Below are 17518 nucleotides of genomic sequence, written 5' to 3'. Positions count from 1 at the left end.
AGTAATTGTTAAAATAAAGAGAAGGCAAGAGAGAAATGTCACACAGGAAAGAAGGCCATGTAAAGATGGAGGAAGAGATTGGGGCTAAACCAAGGATCCAGAAACCACCAGACCCTAGACGAGTCAAGTATTGATTCTCCCCCAGAGTCTTTGGAAGAAGCATGGTCCTGCCCAACATCTTGATTTGGGCTTGAGATCTCCAGGATTATGAGAGAATACATTTTTGATATTTTATATCACATAGTTTCTGGAGATTTGTTCAATGATTTTTGGTAGCTGATAACACTGAGTAACAGCATACCTAAGTGTATTGTGAATAATCATAACATTATATTCTATATTTTTCAACCTATGTTGATAGAAGTGCCAATAAAGATATATAAAATGAAATAAATGTAGATAGCATTTATTATTACCATTTTTAATGTATTGTCACTTTAAGAGCTCTTAGCAACCCTATGACATAGTCACTGTTGCTAGTTCCCATTTTATAATAGGAACACTAAAAAAAAAAAAAAAAAAAAAAAAGAGGAAAACTGAGAAACAGTGAGAATAGGATTTAACATAGGACTGCATAGTTAGGGAACAGGACAGCTTATACCAGTAAGTACCTCAGGCTTCAGAGCCTGGGAAACTGTCAAAGATTTATTAAGTAACAGATGCAGTCTGCTAAAACACGGTTTTATCACATGGTCATTAAAAGTAATATTATGTGACTACTTGCACAAAATAGCTGGACTTACAGACAAATGGGTGGCTTGTGACCTTGGTGACAGCACGTTCTTTGCAATCATGGGGACAGAACCAATAATTCAGTGAGATGAGAGGTTGATGGGAATGAGCAATGTTTACAGGGAAGGTAGAAAATTTGTGGAACTTACATTTTAAAGTGTAGAGGTAGAGAGGGAGAAGGAGAAAGAGTCACCTGTGTCTCCATAGGCAGTAGGGGACACGAGAGGTTTTATTTTTTAATGTACAATGTCTGTACTTCCCTGGTTGTCCTGTGGCTAATTATCTGTGCTTGCAAGGTTGAGGACCTGGGTTCAATCCCTGGTCATAGAACTAGATCCTACATGCTATAACTAAGACTTCACATTGCACAACTAAGAGTTCTCATGCAACAACTAAGACCGGGCACAGCCACATAATAAGTAGTTTTGAAAATTCTCCATGCCAGGAAGTTGGAACAAGCTTAAAAATTAATATGAATGGGCCATCTTATGTCAGATTTAACCCCTGAATTTTCCTATATATTCATTTTCCTCCTTATTTTCTTATTTTTTTCCACAGTAGAGTTAATGAAACACTTTCAGTGGACAAGATGGTTTCTAATATGTATCTGTAGTTATTAGTGGATAAAAGAATAGACAATTGTGTCCCAAAATGCTAGTAATTCTTGGATTTTTGCCTTTCAAGGAGGCAGCACATAGCTGAAATCCTGGTGTGACGTGACCTGAGGCTCCCTGCACTGTTGAATAGGAGACAGGTTGAGAATTTTCCTGTAAGTGTATTAACATAGGGAGCAGTCCAGGAGCAGCAGTTAGGGTAACACCACAGCTCGCTGCCCTGGCGCCATCTCTCACTGAGCTCACCAGGCGTGTCAATGGCAAGGCTGTCTTTGCAGTGTGGGAACTGGATTAGGATCAGTGCACAAGTGTGACATGGAGCAGCACTTTGGAGCTTCAGAGTCTCCTAAGAAACTAGAGATCCTTCTGTCATTAAAACTCTGAAGTCAAGGCATATCAAAGAAATAGTTGCTTCCTGCATAAAGATAGCTATCTTTTCATTAGGAGAAACAATGAAAAACTCCTTTCTACAATGCCTGCCTTAGCCACAAGACTCAGCCAGAGCCTACTACTGAGTCCTGACTTTGAAAGAACCCTTGAATTCACACCCTATTGCCAAATGCTTTGGGTATGTTTCTTCATTTTCTCCTAGTGATAGCCATGTGACAAAGTATCCAAAGTCCCATTTGATAAACAACAAAATTCAGGGTCAGAGCACCAACAGCTCTCCAGATTAATGGCAGGACTGGAAGGAAGTTACATACCTCACCATAATCTGAAGACACAGAGAAGCTTACCTTTCATAAAATGGGCTTCCCAGGCTTGAGAAATGAGCATCTTACACTCCCTGATATTGTGGCACTGAGAGTATACACCCCTAAATCCCACTTGACAATGAAGATGGCAGTGCATATATATGTGCACATAGAGTCTTCACATTATAAACATTCATTGTGTTCAATTTTATAGAACAAAGTAAATTTCAAAATTGAATTGACACTGTATCTATGTGTGTGCATGCTTGTTTCTATACCTCTTATAGCTTGTACAAGCCACCTTTAAAAGTGTAGCTTTCCCTTCAGATCAGACTAGAATTTGATTCCAATCTCAGATTTATATATGCCAGAAAAAGGAATATACAGATAAACTGCTACCGGTAAGTGAAAAATTCTGGAAAACCCTAGCTAAAACCGTTAACCCACATCCCAATCATCCTCACTCTCCTTTGTCAAGCCATCTGTTCTGAGCTTCAAACTGCAATCAGGACTCTGGCCTGCAGGTGGCTCCCATCTCCATTTTTCTTTCACACACATACAGACACAAATGAGCACACTGGTCATAGAAAAGAACCTCTTCCAACAATACAAGAGATGACTCTACACATGGACTTCACCAGATGGTCAATACCAAAATCAGACTGATTATATTTTTTGCAGCTAAAGATGGAGAAGCTCTATATAGTCAGCAAAAACAAGACCAGAAACTGACTGTGGCTCAGATCATGAATTCCTTATTGCAAAATTCAGACTTAAATTGAAGAATGTAGGGAAAACCAATAGACCACTGAGGTAAGACCTAAGTCAAATCGCTTACAATTGTACATAGGAAGGGACAAATAGATTCAAGGGATTAGATCTGATAGACAGAGTGCCTGAAGAACTATGGACAGAGGTTCGTAACATGGTACAGGAGTGGGTGATCAAAACCATTCCCAATAAAAAGAAATGCAGAAAGGCAAAATGGTTGTCTGAGGAGGGCCTACAAATAACTGAGAAAAGAAGTGGGAAGTGAAAGGCAAAGGAGAAAAGGGAACGATATACCCATCTGATTGCAGTTCCAAAGAATAGCAAGGAGCAATAAGAAAGCCTTCCTACATGATCAATGCAAATAAATAGAGGAAAACAATAGAATGGGAAAGACTAGAGATCTCTTCAAGAAAATTAGAGATACTAAGGGAACATTTCATGCAAAGATGGGCACAATAAAGGACAGAAACAGTATGGATCTAAGAGAAGCAGAAGATATTAAGAAGACGTGGCAAGAGTACACAGAAGAACTATGCAAAAAAAATCTTAATGACCCAGATAATCACAATGCAATGGTGTGATCATTCACCTAGAGCCAGAAAACCTGGAGTGCGAAGTCAAGTGGGCCTGAGGAAGAATCACTACAAACAAAGCCAGTGGAGGTGATGGAATTCCAGCTGAGCTATTTCAAATCCTAAAGGATGATGCTGTTAGTGTTGAACTCAATACGCCAGCAAATTTGGAAAACCGAGCAGTGGCCACAGGACTGGAAAAGGTCAGTTTTCATTCCAATCCCAAAGAAAGGCAATACCAAAGAATGTTCAAACTACCGTACAACTGCATTCATTTCATGTACTAGCCAAGTAATGCTCAAGATTCTCCAAACTAGGCTTCAACAGTACATGAAGTTAAAGCTTCCAGATGTACAAGCTGGATTGGCAAAGGAACCAGAGATCAAATTGCCAACATCTGCTGGATCATAGAAAATGCAAGAGAACTCCAGAAAAGCATCTACTTCTGCTTCATTGACCATGCTAGAGTCTGTGGATCACAACAAACTGGAAAATTCTTAAAGAGATGGGAATATCAGACCATCTTAACTGCCTCCTGAGAAATCTGTATGCAGGTCAAGAAGAAAGAGTTAGAATTGGACATAGAACAACCAACTGGTTCCAAATTGCAAAAGGAGTACATCAAGCCTGTATATTGTCACTCTGTTTATTTAACTATTTGCAGAGTACATCATGTGAAGTGCTGGACTGGATGAAGCACAAGCTGAAATCAAGATTGTGGGGAGAAGTATCAATAACCTCAGATATGTAGATGACACCACCCTTATGGCAGAAAGCGAAGAAGAACTGAAGAACCTCTTGATGAAAGTGAAAGAGGAAAGTGAAAAAGCTGGCTTAAAACTCAGCATTCAAAAAACTCAGATCATGGCATCTGGTCCCATCACTTCAAGGCAAATGATGGGGAAACAATGGGAAGAGTGACAGACTTTATTTTCTTGGACTCCGAAATTACTGCTAATGGTGACTGCAGCCATGAAATGAAAAGACGCTTACTCCTTGGAAAGAAAGTTATGACCAACCTAGATAACATATTAAAAAACAGTGACATTACTTTGTGGACAAAGGTCCATCTAGTCAAAGCTACGGTTTTTCCAGTAGTCATGTGTGGAATGTGAGAGTTGGACCATTAAGAAAGCTGAGTACCGAAGAATTGATGCTTATGAACTGTGGAGTTGGAGAAGACTCTTGAGAGTTCCTTCGACTGCAAGGAGATCAAATAAGTCAATCCTACGAATATTCATTGGAAGGACTGATGCTGAAGCTGAAACTCCAATACTTTGGCCACCTGATGTGAAGAACTGACTCATTGGAAAAGACCCTGATGCTGAGAAAGACAGAAGGCAGGAAGAGAAGGAGCGACAGAGGATGAGATGGTTGGATGGCATCACCAGCGCGATGGACATGAGTTTGAGCAAGCTCCGTGAGTTGGTGATGGACAGGGAAGCCTGGCATGCTGCAGTCCATGGGGTCGCAAAGACTCAGACATGACTGAGCACCTGAACTGAACTGAGCTTTATAGAGAAATGTAACTGATGGTAGGATGGTGCCACCTCGTGACAATACACTGAACTGCAGCTTGAACATCCCTGAGCTAGAAGGTGGGAAGGAAGGGCTATGACCTAAACCCAGGAAGCTTTCAGGAAATCTGTGTAGAAAAGGGACACAGACTGGATACAGGGATACTGAGGTATCTAGACAGAAGGTGAAGCCTCTTTCTATGCTGAGTGGAAAGCTCTAAGCTCTTCAGGCGAGAAGGGAATGGCAGGACATACTTAAAGTGATGAAAGAGAAAAACCTACAACCCAGATTACTGTACCCAGCAAGGATCTCATTCAAATATAAATGAGAAATCAAAAGCTTTGAAAGATCAGCTGTTATCCTTATGGGAATCCCCTTGTGTGTTATTTGTTGTTTTTCCCTTGCTGCTTTTAATATTAGTTACTTGTGTTTGATCTTCATTCATTTGATTAATATGTGTCTTGGGATGTTTCGTCTTGGGCTTATCCTTTTTGGGACTCTCTGGGATTCCTGGACTTGGGTGGCTATTTCCTTCCCCATTTCAGGGAAGTTTTCAACTATTATCTCCTCAAGTATTTTCTCATGGCCTTTCTGTCTTCTTCTTCTGGGACTCCCATGATTCGAATGTTGCGGCATTCAACATTGTCCCAGAGGTCTCTGAGACAATTAAAAGACACTTCTTTTAGTTCTTTTTTTCTTTTTTCCTCTCTGCTTACAGACAAGCTAAAGCTCAGAGAATTCAGCACCACCAAACCAGCTCTTCAACAAATGGTAAAGGATCTTCTCTAGACAGGAAACACAGAAAAGGTGTATAAACTTGAACCCAAAGCAACATAGTAAATGGCAACAGGATCATACTTATCAATAATTACCTTAAATGTAAATGGGTTGAATGCCCCAGCCAAAAGACAAAGATTGACTGAATAGATACAAAAACAAGACCCCTATATATGCTGTCTACAAGAGACCCACCTCAAAACAAGAGACACATACAGACTGAAAGTGAAGGGCTGGAAAAAGATATTTCATGCAAATGGAGACCAAAAGAAAGCAAGAGTAGCAATACTCATACCAGATAAAATAGACTTTGAAATAAAGGCTGTGAAAAGAGACAAAGAAGGACACTACATAATAATCAGAGGATCAATCCAAGAAGATATAAAAATTATAAATATATATACACCCAACATAGGAGCACTGAAATATGTAAGGCAAATGCTAACAAGTATGAAAGGGGGGCAACCCATTCCAGTACTCTTGCCTGGAAAATCCCATGGACGGAGGAGCCTCATAGGCTACAGTCCATGGGGTCGCAAAGAGTTGGACATGACTGAGCGACTTCACTTCACTTCAATAATAGTAGACTTTAATACCCCACTCACACCTATGGATAGATCAACCAAACAGAAAATTAACAAGGAAACACAAACTTTAAATGATACAATGGACCAGTTAGGCCTAATTGATATCTATAGGATATTTCACCCCAAAACAATGAATTTCACCTTTTTCTCAAGTGTACACAGAATCTTCTCCAGGACAGATCACATCCTGGGCCATAAATCTAACCTTGGTAATTTCCAAAAAATTGAAATCATTCCAAGCATCTTTTATGATCACAATGGGGCAAGATTAGATGTCAACTACAGAAAGAAAAAAAAAGCTATTAAAAATACAAACATATGGAGGCCATACAACATGCTTCTGAATAACTGACAAATCACAGAAGAAATCAGAAAAGAAATCAAAATATGCATAGAAACGAATGAAAATGACAACACAACAACCCAAATGGGATTGTTTGGGATTCAGTAAAAGCAGTGCTAAGGGGAAGGTTCATAGCAATACAAGCTTACCTCAAGCAACAAGAGAAAAATCAAATAAATAACCAAACTACACCTAAAGCAATTAGAAAAAGAAGAAATTAAAAACCCCGGGGCTAGTAGAAGGAAAGAAATCATAAAAATTAGAGCAGAGAAGATGACAGAGGAATAGGACAGGGAGACCACTTTCTCCCCTACAAATTCATTGAAAGAACATTTGAATGCTGAGCAAACTTCACAAAACAACTTTTGGCCACTAGCAGAAGATATCAGGTGCCCAGAAAAGCAGCCCATCATCTTTGAAAGAAGGTAGGACAAAATATAAAAGATAAAAAGAGAGACAAAAGAGCTAGGGATAGAGACCCATCCCGGGAAGGGAGTCCTAATAGAGGAAGTTTCCAAACACCAGGAAACCCTCTTCCTGGAGGGTCTGGGGGAAGGTTTCGAATCTGTGAGGGCAACCTAAATGGGAGGAAAAATAAATAAAACCCACAGATTACATGCCTAAAAGCAACTCCCAGCAGAAAAGTACCCCAGACGCCCGCATCCGCCACCAGCAATTGGGGGTGGAACGGAGAGGAGCAGGCGGCATTGCTTAGGGTAAGGACCGGGCCTGAATGCCCTGAGGGCAATCGGAGGGAGCTAACGTGAGATAGCAACTTAAACTGTGGGATAGCAAGAGAGAGAGAAAATTAACTGGCCCAAGCACACTGCTGACCATCCACAGAACAAAGGGACTGAGCAATTCCAGAGAAGAGCTAGCCGGCTGCAGACTGGCCCATCCCCCACCGGAGGCAGGAGGTGGGGGGAGGGGAAAGGGGCAAATGCGGCCCCAGAGATGGCAATCCCTACCAAACTGCAAACAGGCCTCCAGTTTCTAACCAAAGACTTCCTGAGATTCTGGATGTTTGACATCCACTGGGAGGGTCACGGCTAGAGGTCAGCTCCCAAGAATATACACAAGGCACACACACTGGCAGCACACAGAAACTGAGGCTGGGACCGCAGAGGGGAGAAGGCACACCGCACCTGGGGAGAGTGTGCCCGTCAAGCTCCTGGCTGCCTGAGCTGCTCGGGCTGGGGAAGGCACAAAACGCAGGCCCAACCGAGTCCGCGCTTTTGTGGAATACCCAAAAACTGGAACCACGTACCATGCAGGGTCCGTTCCATATAAAGCAGCTGGGAGCCTGATCAGTGTAGATGGGGAGAGCACACACCCGTGAGAAGGGGCAAACCCAGTGTGGCCGGAACACTGTGGGTCCTCCCCACACACACCAGCGATATCTGCCTGCAGCACCCCTCCCTCCCCGCAGCGCGACTGAACAAGCGAACCTAAAGAAGAGACCACCTCCGCCCGCCTGTGTCAGGGTGGAAATTAGACACTGAAAAGACTGGCAAACATAAGCCAAATAAACAAAGGGAACCGCTTCAGAAGGGACCGATGCAACAGATTCAAATCCCTGTAGATAACACCGACTAGACCAGAAGGGGCCTATAGATATCAAGAAGTGTAAACTGGAACGAGGAGCTATCTGAAACTGAACCGAACCCAAACTGACTGCAACAGCTCCAGAGAAATTCCTAGATATACTTTTACTTTTTTTTCTTGTTAATTAAAAAAAAAATATCTTTTTCTTTTCTTTTTTATTTTTTCTCTTCTATTTTCTTTTAAAATTCCCTATTACTCCCCCATTACTCCTTAATGTTCATTTTCATTTTCATATATTTTTACTATTTTTTTTAATTAGGAAAAAAATTTTTTTCTTGTTTTATTTTTTTCTCTTATTTTCTTTTAAAGTCCTCTATTACTTCTTAATTTTCATTTTCATTTCACTATAATCTTGCTTTAAAAAAAGGAGAAGCCATATTTTTAAACCAAACTTCATATATATTTCTAAATTTTTTTGTGTTTTTGTTTTTAATATTGTATTTTTAAGAGTTTAACCTCTATGCTAGATTTTTATTCTGTGTTTTTCAGTATTTGATATCAATTTTGGACATTTAAGAATCCAATATTCAGTTCCCATTTTTACTTAGGAGTGTGTTGATTACTCTCTCCCACTTTTGACTCTCTGTTTTCTACCTCAGAACACCTCTATTTCCTCCCTTCCCCTTCTCTTCCCAATCCAATTCTGTGAATCTCTGTGGGTGTCTGGGCTATGGAGAACACTTTGGGAACAGAGAACAGTGAAGATCTATCTCTCTCCTCTCGAGTCCCCCTTTTTCTCCTCCTGCTCATCTCTATCTCCCTCCTCCCTCTCCTCTTCTTCATGTAACTCTGTGAACCTCTCTGGGTGTCCTTCACAGTGGAGAATCTTTTCACCATGAACCTAGGAGTTTTATTATCAGTGCTGTATAGTTGGAGAAGTCTTGAGACTACTGGAAGAATAAAACTGAAATCCAGAGGCAGGAGACTTAAGCCTAAAACCTGAGAACACCAGAAAACTCCTGACTACACGGAACATTAAGTAATAATAAACCATCCAAAAGTCTCCATACCTACACTGAAACCAACCACCACCCAAGAGCCAATAAGTTCCAGAGCAAGAATACCACGCAAATTTTCCAGCAATGCAGGAACATAACCCTGAGCGTCAATATACAGGCTGCCCAAAGTTACACCTAACACATAGATCCATCTCAAAACTCATTACTGGACACTCCATTGCACTCCAGAGAGAAGAAATCCAGCTCCATGAACCAGAACACTCACACAAGCTTCCCTAACCAGGAAACCTTGACAAGCCAATCATCCAATCCCACCCACTGGGGGAAACCTCCACATTAAAAAGGAACCACAGACCACCAGGATACAAAAAGCCCACTTCAGACACAGCAATCTAAACAAGATGAAAAGGCAGAGAAATACCCAATCTATAGATTGCTTTGAGTAGTATAGTCATTTTGACAATATTGATTCTTCCAATCCATGAACATGGTATATTTCTCCATCTGTTTGTGTCCTCTTTGATTACTTTCATCACTGTTTTATAGTTTTCTATGTATAGGTCTTTTGTTTCTTTAGGTAGATATACTCCTAAGTATTTTATTCTTTTTGTTGCAATGGTGAATGGTATTGTTTCCTTAATTTCTCTTTCTGTTTTCTCATTGTTAGTGTATAGAAATGCAAAGGATTTCTGTATGTTAATTTTATATCCTGCAACTTTACTATATTCATTGATTAGCTCTAGTAATTTTCTGCTAGAGTCTTTAGGGTTTTCTATGTCGAGGATCATGTCATCTGCAAACAGTGAGAGTTTCACTTCTTCTTTTCCTATCTGGATTCCTTTTACTTCTTTTTCTGCTCTGATTGCTGTGGTCAAAACTTCCAAAACTATGTTGAATAGTAGTGGTGAGACTGGGCACCCTTGTCTTGATCCTGATTTTATGGGAAATGCTTTCAATTTTTCACCATTGAGGGTAATGCTTGCTGTAAGTTTGTCATATATAGCTTTTATTATGCTGAGGTATGTCCCTTCTATTCCTGTTTTCTGGAGAGTTTTAATCATAAATGGATGTTGAATTTTGTCAAAGACTTTTTCTGCATCTATTGAGATGATCATGTGGTTTTTATCTTTCAATTTGTTAATGTGGTGTATTACATTGATTGATTTGCAGATATTAAAGAATCCTTGCATTCCTGGGATAAAGCGCACTTGGTCATGATGTATGATTTTTTAAAAAATGTTGTTGGATTCTGTTTGCTAGAATTTTGTTAAGGATTTTTACATTTATGATCATCAGTGATATTGGCCTGTAGTTTTCTTTTTTTGTGGCATCTTTGTCTTGTTTTGGAATTAGGGTGATGGTGGCCTCATAGAATGAGTTTGGAAGTTTACAGTCTTCTGCAATTTTCTGGAAGAGTTTGAGTAAGATAGGTGTTAGCTCTTCTCTAAATTTTTGGTAGAATTCAGCTGTGAAGCCATCTGGTCCTGGGTTTTTGTTTGCTGGAAGATTTCTGATTACAGTTTCAATTTCCAAAACACGATTGCAAAACACTCTCCAACATAAATCACAGCAGGATCCTCTATGACCCACCTCCCAGAATATTGGAAATAAAAGCAAAAATAAACAAATGGGACTTAATTAAACTTAAAAGCTTTTGCACAACAAAGGAAACTATAAGCAAGGTGAAAAGACAGCCCTCAGATTGGGAGAAAATAATAGTAAACGAAGCAACAGACAAAGGATTAATCTCAAAAATACACAAGCAACTCCTGCAGCTCAATTCCAGAAAAATAAATGACCCAATCAAAAAATGGGCCAAAGAACTAAACAGACATTTCTCCAAACAAGACATACAGATGGCTAACAAACACATGGAAAGATGCTCAACATCACTCATCATCAGAGAAATGCAAATCAAAACCACAATGAGGTACCATTACACGCCAGTCAGGATGGCTGCTATCCAAAAGTCTACAAGTAATAAATGCTAGCGAGGGTGTGGAGAAAAGGGAACCCTTTTACGCTGTTGGTGGGAATGCAAACTAGTACAGCCACTATGGAGAACAATGTGGAGAATTCTTAAAAAACTGGAAATAGAATTGCCATATGACCCAGCAATACCACTTCTGGGCATACACACCGAGGAAACCAGATCTGAAAGAGACAGGTGCACCCCAATGTTCATCGCAGCATTGTTTATAATAGCCAGGACATGGAAGCAACCTAGATGCCCATCAGCAGACGAATGGATAAGGAAGCTGTGGTACATATACACCATGGAATATTACTCAGCCATTAAAAAGAATTCATTTGAATCAGTTCTAATGAGATGGATGAAACTGGAGCCCATTATACAGAGTGAAGTAAGCCAGAAAGATAAACACCAATACAGTATACTAACGCATATATATGGAATTTAGAAAGATGGTAACGATAGCCCTATATGCAAAACAGAAAAAGAGGCACATATGTACAGAACAGACTTTTGGACTCTGTGGGAGAAGGCGAGGGTGGGATGTTTTGAGAGAACAGCATTGAAACATATATATTATCTATAGTGAAACAGATCACCAGCCCAGGTTGAATGCATGAGACAAGTGCTCAGGGCTAGTGCACTGGGAAGACCCAGAGGGATGGGGTGGGGAGGGAAGTGGGAGGAGTATCGGGATGGGGAATACATGTAAATCTATGGTTGATTCATGTCAATGTATGGCAAAAACCACTACAATATTGTAAAGTAATTAGCCTCCAACTAATAAAAATAAATGGAAAAAAATAAACAATTACATGCCATCAACATAATCTAAGAATAAAGTTAACCAAGAGGTAAAAACTCTAAAACATTAATAAAATAAATGGATGCAGATTCAAAGAAATCAAAAGGTATCCCAAAAGCTGGAGGCATAACTCTCCCAGACTTCAGGCCATACTACTAAACTACAGTCATCAAAGCAGAATGGTATTGGCATAAAAGAGACATGTATATATATCAATGAACAGAATAGAGAGAGCAGAGATAGGTCCTCCCACCTATGGTCAATTCATCTTTAACAAAGGAGCCAATAATATACAATGGAAAAAAAATGTCTCTCCAACAAGTGGTGTTGGGAAAACTGGATGGCTACGTGTAAATCAAAGAAATTAGAACACTATTTCACACCATATACAAAAGTAAACTCAAAATGATTTAAAGATACAAATATAAACATGACACTATAAACTCTTAGAATTCTGAGAACTTAAGCAAAACACTCTCTGACAAAAATCATAGCAATATCTACTTAGATCAGTCTCCCAAGGCAAAACAATTTAAAACAAAGATAAACAAATGGGACCAAACCAAACTTCAAAGCTTTTGAACAGCAAAGGAAACCACCAACAAAAGGAAATGACAGCTTATGGAATGGGAGAAAAATATTTGAGATGTTGTGACAATCAAGGAGTTAATATCCAAAATATACATCTTCCGAGGTGGAAGTAGTGGTAAAGAACTTGCCTGCCAATGCAGGTAGACATAAGAGACACGGGTTCCATCCCTGCATTGGGAAGATCTCCTAGAGACGGAAATGGCAACCCACTCCAATATTCTTGCCTGGAGAATCCCATGGACTGAGGAGCCTGGCGGGCTATGGTCCAAAAGTTTGCCAAGAATAAGACACGAATGAAATGACTAAGCACACACACAGCACACATAACAAAAGATAAAATGCACAATGAAAAAAGGGGGGAAATCTAAATATTTTTCCAAAGACATACAAATGGACAAGATGCACAGGAAAAGATGCTCAACATCACTAAATATTCTGGAAATGCAAATCAAAAGCACAATGAGGTTATGCTTCACATGAGTTGAATGGCTATCATCAAAAAGTCTAAAAATAATAAATTCTGGAGAGGGTGTGGAGAAAAGGGACCCTGATACATTGTGGGTTGTAATGCAAACTGGTGCAGCCTCTATAAAGAATGGCATGGAAGTTTCTGAAAAAACTACAAATAGAGCTACCATATGATCCAGAAATCCCACTTCTGGATGCATAACCAAAAAAAAAAAAAAAAAAAAAAAACAAGAAAAGTGTAATTCAAACATACATGCACCCAGATGTTCATAACATCTCTATTTACAATAACTAAGACATGCAAACAACACAAGTGTCCATCAACAGATGACTGACTTAAGATTTGATATAATACAAACATACACACACAGAGGACAATTAGTCATAAAAGAATAAAATATTACAATTTGCAGCAACATAGATGGACCTAGAGAATATTATAATTAGTCAAGCAAATCAGAAAGAGAAAGTAAATATTATACAATATCATTTACATGTTGAATCTTAAAAATAATACAAATGAATCTATATTCAAAATAGAAACAAACTCATAGAGAAACCAAAGGGGATAGGGAGCAGAGAGGGGCAAAATATTAATAGGAATATGGGATTAACAGATACAAACTACTATACCCAAAAAGAAAAAGCAATAAGGAGTTTTGTTAAAGTACAGAAAATTATATTCAATAATTTTTTAAAAGTATGGATAATAATCTGAAATATATATATATATACATATATCCAAATTGTTTTACTGTACAGCTGAAACAAACAAAATATTGTACATTAGCTGTATTTCAATTTTAAAAATTCACACAAAAAATTCTCTTCCTTAATGTTTGTAAGTGCCTTGAATAGAAATTAGGACTGAATGATAAAATGTAAAGCAGGTTTTATATAGTATTTGTGAACATGTTAATACCCTGCAATTCAGGTTCTCTTTCCAAAGAGCAACAGCTTGTGCAGCTTCCTGGGTTCAGTTCAGCACCTCAGGAATCAGCTAATCATTGTGGCCCCCACACCCATTCCTCCTGACCCATGAAGTAGGATTTCATCCCCATTATCATCTTCACATCCAATAGTGAGCATGACACTACCTAGATCCAACATCAGGTGAGTTTTCCACTATCAGTCTTTAAGCCCTGGAAATCTACCATCTAAAATGGAGCTGCTGCTTTGTCTGTACAGAGGGCAAAGGGTAGAGATCTGACCCTGGAAATTTTACATTCTCTGTCAGTCTGAGTTTGACCATCTGTAAAATGGGACTATGGGCACCTACTTCTAGACTTGTAAGAAGAAAAGGAGAAAACCTCAAAGAATGGCTGTCATGCAAGAGGACTTTTAGATGTATTACTCCTGTGCCACCTTGCGTCTTGTGCATGAGTGTGTGCTAAGTCACTTCAGGCACGTCTGACTCTGTGTGACCCTATGGACTGCAGCCCACCAGGTTCCTCTGTCCATGGGATTCTCCAGGCAATAATACTGGGGTGGGTTCCCATTTCCTTCTCCACGGGATCTTCCTGACCCAGGGATCAAACTCAAGTTTGTTACATACCTGCATTGAGAGGTGGGGTTTTACCATTAGTGCCACCTGGGGACCTTGTCTCCTATTCCCTATTAAATAGAAGATTTGAAAAAGTATCTGGAAATGTAGAATCAGGAAATAAACTTTGGTTCCATCTCATCACTTCCTACTTCCTCATGCTTTCTGGTCTCCTTTTTTAAATTCTAGTTTGACCAGAAATAACTTCTTATTTAACTCCCAAAAGGAAGATTAGTAAGTCACTTCTTATTGAAGAAGGAGGATTAGTACAGGAAGGATAGTACAAGAAGGATAGTACAGGAGAGCAGAGAATAGGCACGGGTCAGCTAAACAGAAGTCATCAAACAAATGTCCAATTTCAGAGTCATCAACTGACCACTTTTGGACTGAGTCCCTAACCTGTGTAGGCCTCAGTCCTAACACAGTACACTCACTATAGAAACAGAGTATAGGTAGAGCCTTTTCAGTCAGAAGACTAGGATTTGATGCTGGGAACCATTATGTGCTATTTGATTTACCTTGATAAATTAGTAGTTTATCTAATATGTGTGCTTGGTATATTTTATCACTGATGTGGGTTGGGTTTTTGTTTTTTTTTTCAGTTTTATGAGTATTACTATTTTTCTTACTACCCAGCCAAAATGTGAAAGTTAGGAGTGGTGATTAGCATGAAGTTAAGGGATGAACCCAACTGAAGGTGGAGAATATAAGCAGTGAAGACAGAGAATGGAGGTGAAGGAAGCAGACAGGCATTGGACTCTCCTTGGGTGACTGGCCCTGTGCCCATCCTCTCATGACTCAGGGAAGATTCTTACCCAACAGCATTCCTGGTTCTTAGCTGCAGGCAGTGGTAACCTGGCGGCTGCCAGGGAGGTGCCTAGCTGAAGCAGTGTGCTCTGATCAGCTCCCTCTCCACTGAAGGCCATCAGACCTGTCTCTCCTTTGCCATCTCCCTGCTTTTTGCTTCTGGGTATCTGAAAATGTCCCCCTGTGGAACCTTCCAGACTTGACCCTTGAAAGACTTCCACATACAAATGATACTCTTTTCCCCAGTCTTCAAAAGCTGTCCTGCACACTAGGGAAGGGGGACTCTGAGGTAAAGAAGGAAATGTCTACCTCTCAGAGGTATGTCATCTCAACATTTTTACCTGGTATGCTGTACTTTTATAAGTAATGACCTTATATATTTTCTATACACAGCCCAATGATGCACACACACACAAACACACACACACACACACAGATATGGCATGGAATATGCTGGCAATTCATTTTGATTCTAATTCATCTCCACATGAAATTGAACACAGTGAATGATTTTCCTAGATAATGAATGCATGTGCACATGTATCTGCACTATTATACTCATCAATAGGGGCTTTTGAGGGAGTACCCCTTGAGTCTGTTATATCACAGGAGAGCAAAGTGACCATTTCTTCAGCCCATTGTCTAAAATGGAGGCTGCTCCATTGTTTTCCAGAGAGGGCAAGGGATGTAACCTCACCCCAGGTTCCCACTTATTTGGATAGGTGACAGAAGCTATAAGAGTAGGAGCTCTGTCATCTGTGAAATGGGACTCATCTCTAACACAGAGCTGTCCTGAGGGGTGAATAAGAAAACCTGGGGCTGTGGCAGGCATTGTGTAAAGTCATTTCTCCTGGTTCTCCAGCAGAGAAGGTAGATGTCATTAGAAAGGAAGCAAATGTCTTTCTTATATGGCTTGAGTTCAAACTTCTAAAGAGAGAAGGATCTCTAGGCTCTTGGGAGACTCAAAAACTCCTAAGAGGAGCCCAACATCATGCCTCTGAGCAGACCCTAACCCAGTTCCCATCCTGGCAATACAGGCTTGTCTTTGACTCACCTGGTGAGCTCAGTGAGAGATGGCACCAGGGCAGCAAGCTGTGGTATTGCTTAATTGCTGCTGCTGAACTGCTCCCTATGTTAATGCATTGATAGAACAATTCTAGACCTGTCTTCCATTCAGCACTGCATGGTTCCTCAGATCATGCAAAATCCAGATATGTCACACCAGAATTTCTAATATCTGCTGTCTCTATGTGAGACAAAAAATTAAAAAGTACTACCATTTTATTGAAATACAATGGTTCATTCTTTCATTCACTAATAACTCAATATATATTGGACTCACAATTTACACTATTCCATTTGAGATGTCTCTTAGCTCTGCAGTAGAAATAAGAGGTTGAGAGGGAAAATGAGTGTATAGGAAGATTTAAAGGTGAAAAATGAAATGGGATGGCCCCTTCACATTAACTTTTAATCTTGCTCAAGTTTACAGGCATTGAAGATTAAGTAATCACTCCTTGGACCTCTCTTTCCCATTCAACTACAAGCCTTTCTTTCTCTTCACATTGAAAGGTTGCTGATGCAAACCGTGTATTATGCCAGGATTCATGATCCCCAGAGAAGGGGATTTTGATCCAGGGTCAGAGACGAGGCTTGACTACTTAGAGCTTTTTGTGTAGCAAAGTTTTATTAAAGTTTAACAGAGATAGGGAAAGCTTCTGACATAGACATCAGAAGGGGACAGAAAGAGTGCCCCCTTGCTTGTTTTTAGCAAGGCATTTTATGTCTGCTAGCAAGCTGCTAATCAGATGAGAGACACCTCAAGGCTGAGGGAGTTTCACCAGGCCTCTCTCCCACAATATGTATTTTTGAGATTGGATGGCATGAAGTGTGTCATCCTCTGGCCATAAAACAATTGACATGAATACTGGTTTGTTGAGCCATTGTCAGCCCAAGGCTTGGGGAAAGAAAAAAAAAAAGTTAGTCTTAGGTAGAACTAGTTTTGGCAACAGAAAAGGGGAAAAAAACGTCTGCCACTTGTAGTTTATTTCCTCCTGCCACTTGGGGACCTCTGGCCTTCCTACCTGTTACCTTCTCATTTCCCCCCCCCCCCCTTTTCTTTTAGGGGAATTATGTTGTCTAGGGAAAAGGGGTGGCAT

Source organism: Muntiacus reevesi, chromosome X (genome assembly GCF_963930625.1).
Source record: "Muntiacus reevesi chromosome X, mMunRee1.1, whole genome shotgun sequence".
Classification (NCBI taxonomy): domain Eukaryota; kingdom Metazoa; phylum Chordata; class Mammalia; order Artiodactyla; family Cervidae; genus Muntiacus; species Muntiacus reevesi.
Note: the sequence above shows the minus strand (reverse complement) of the source record.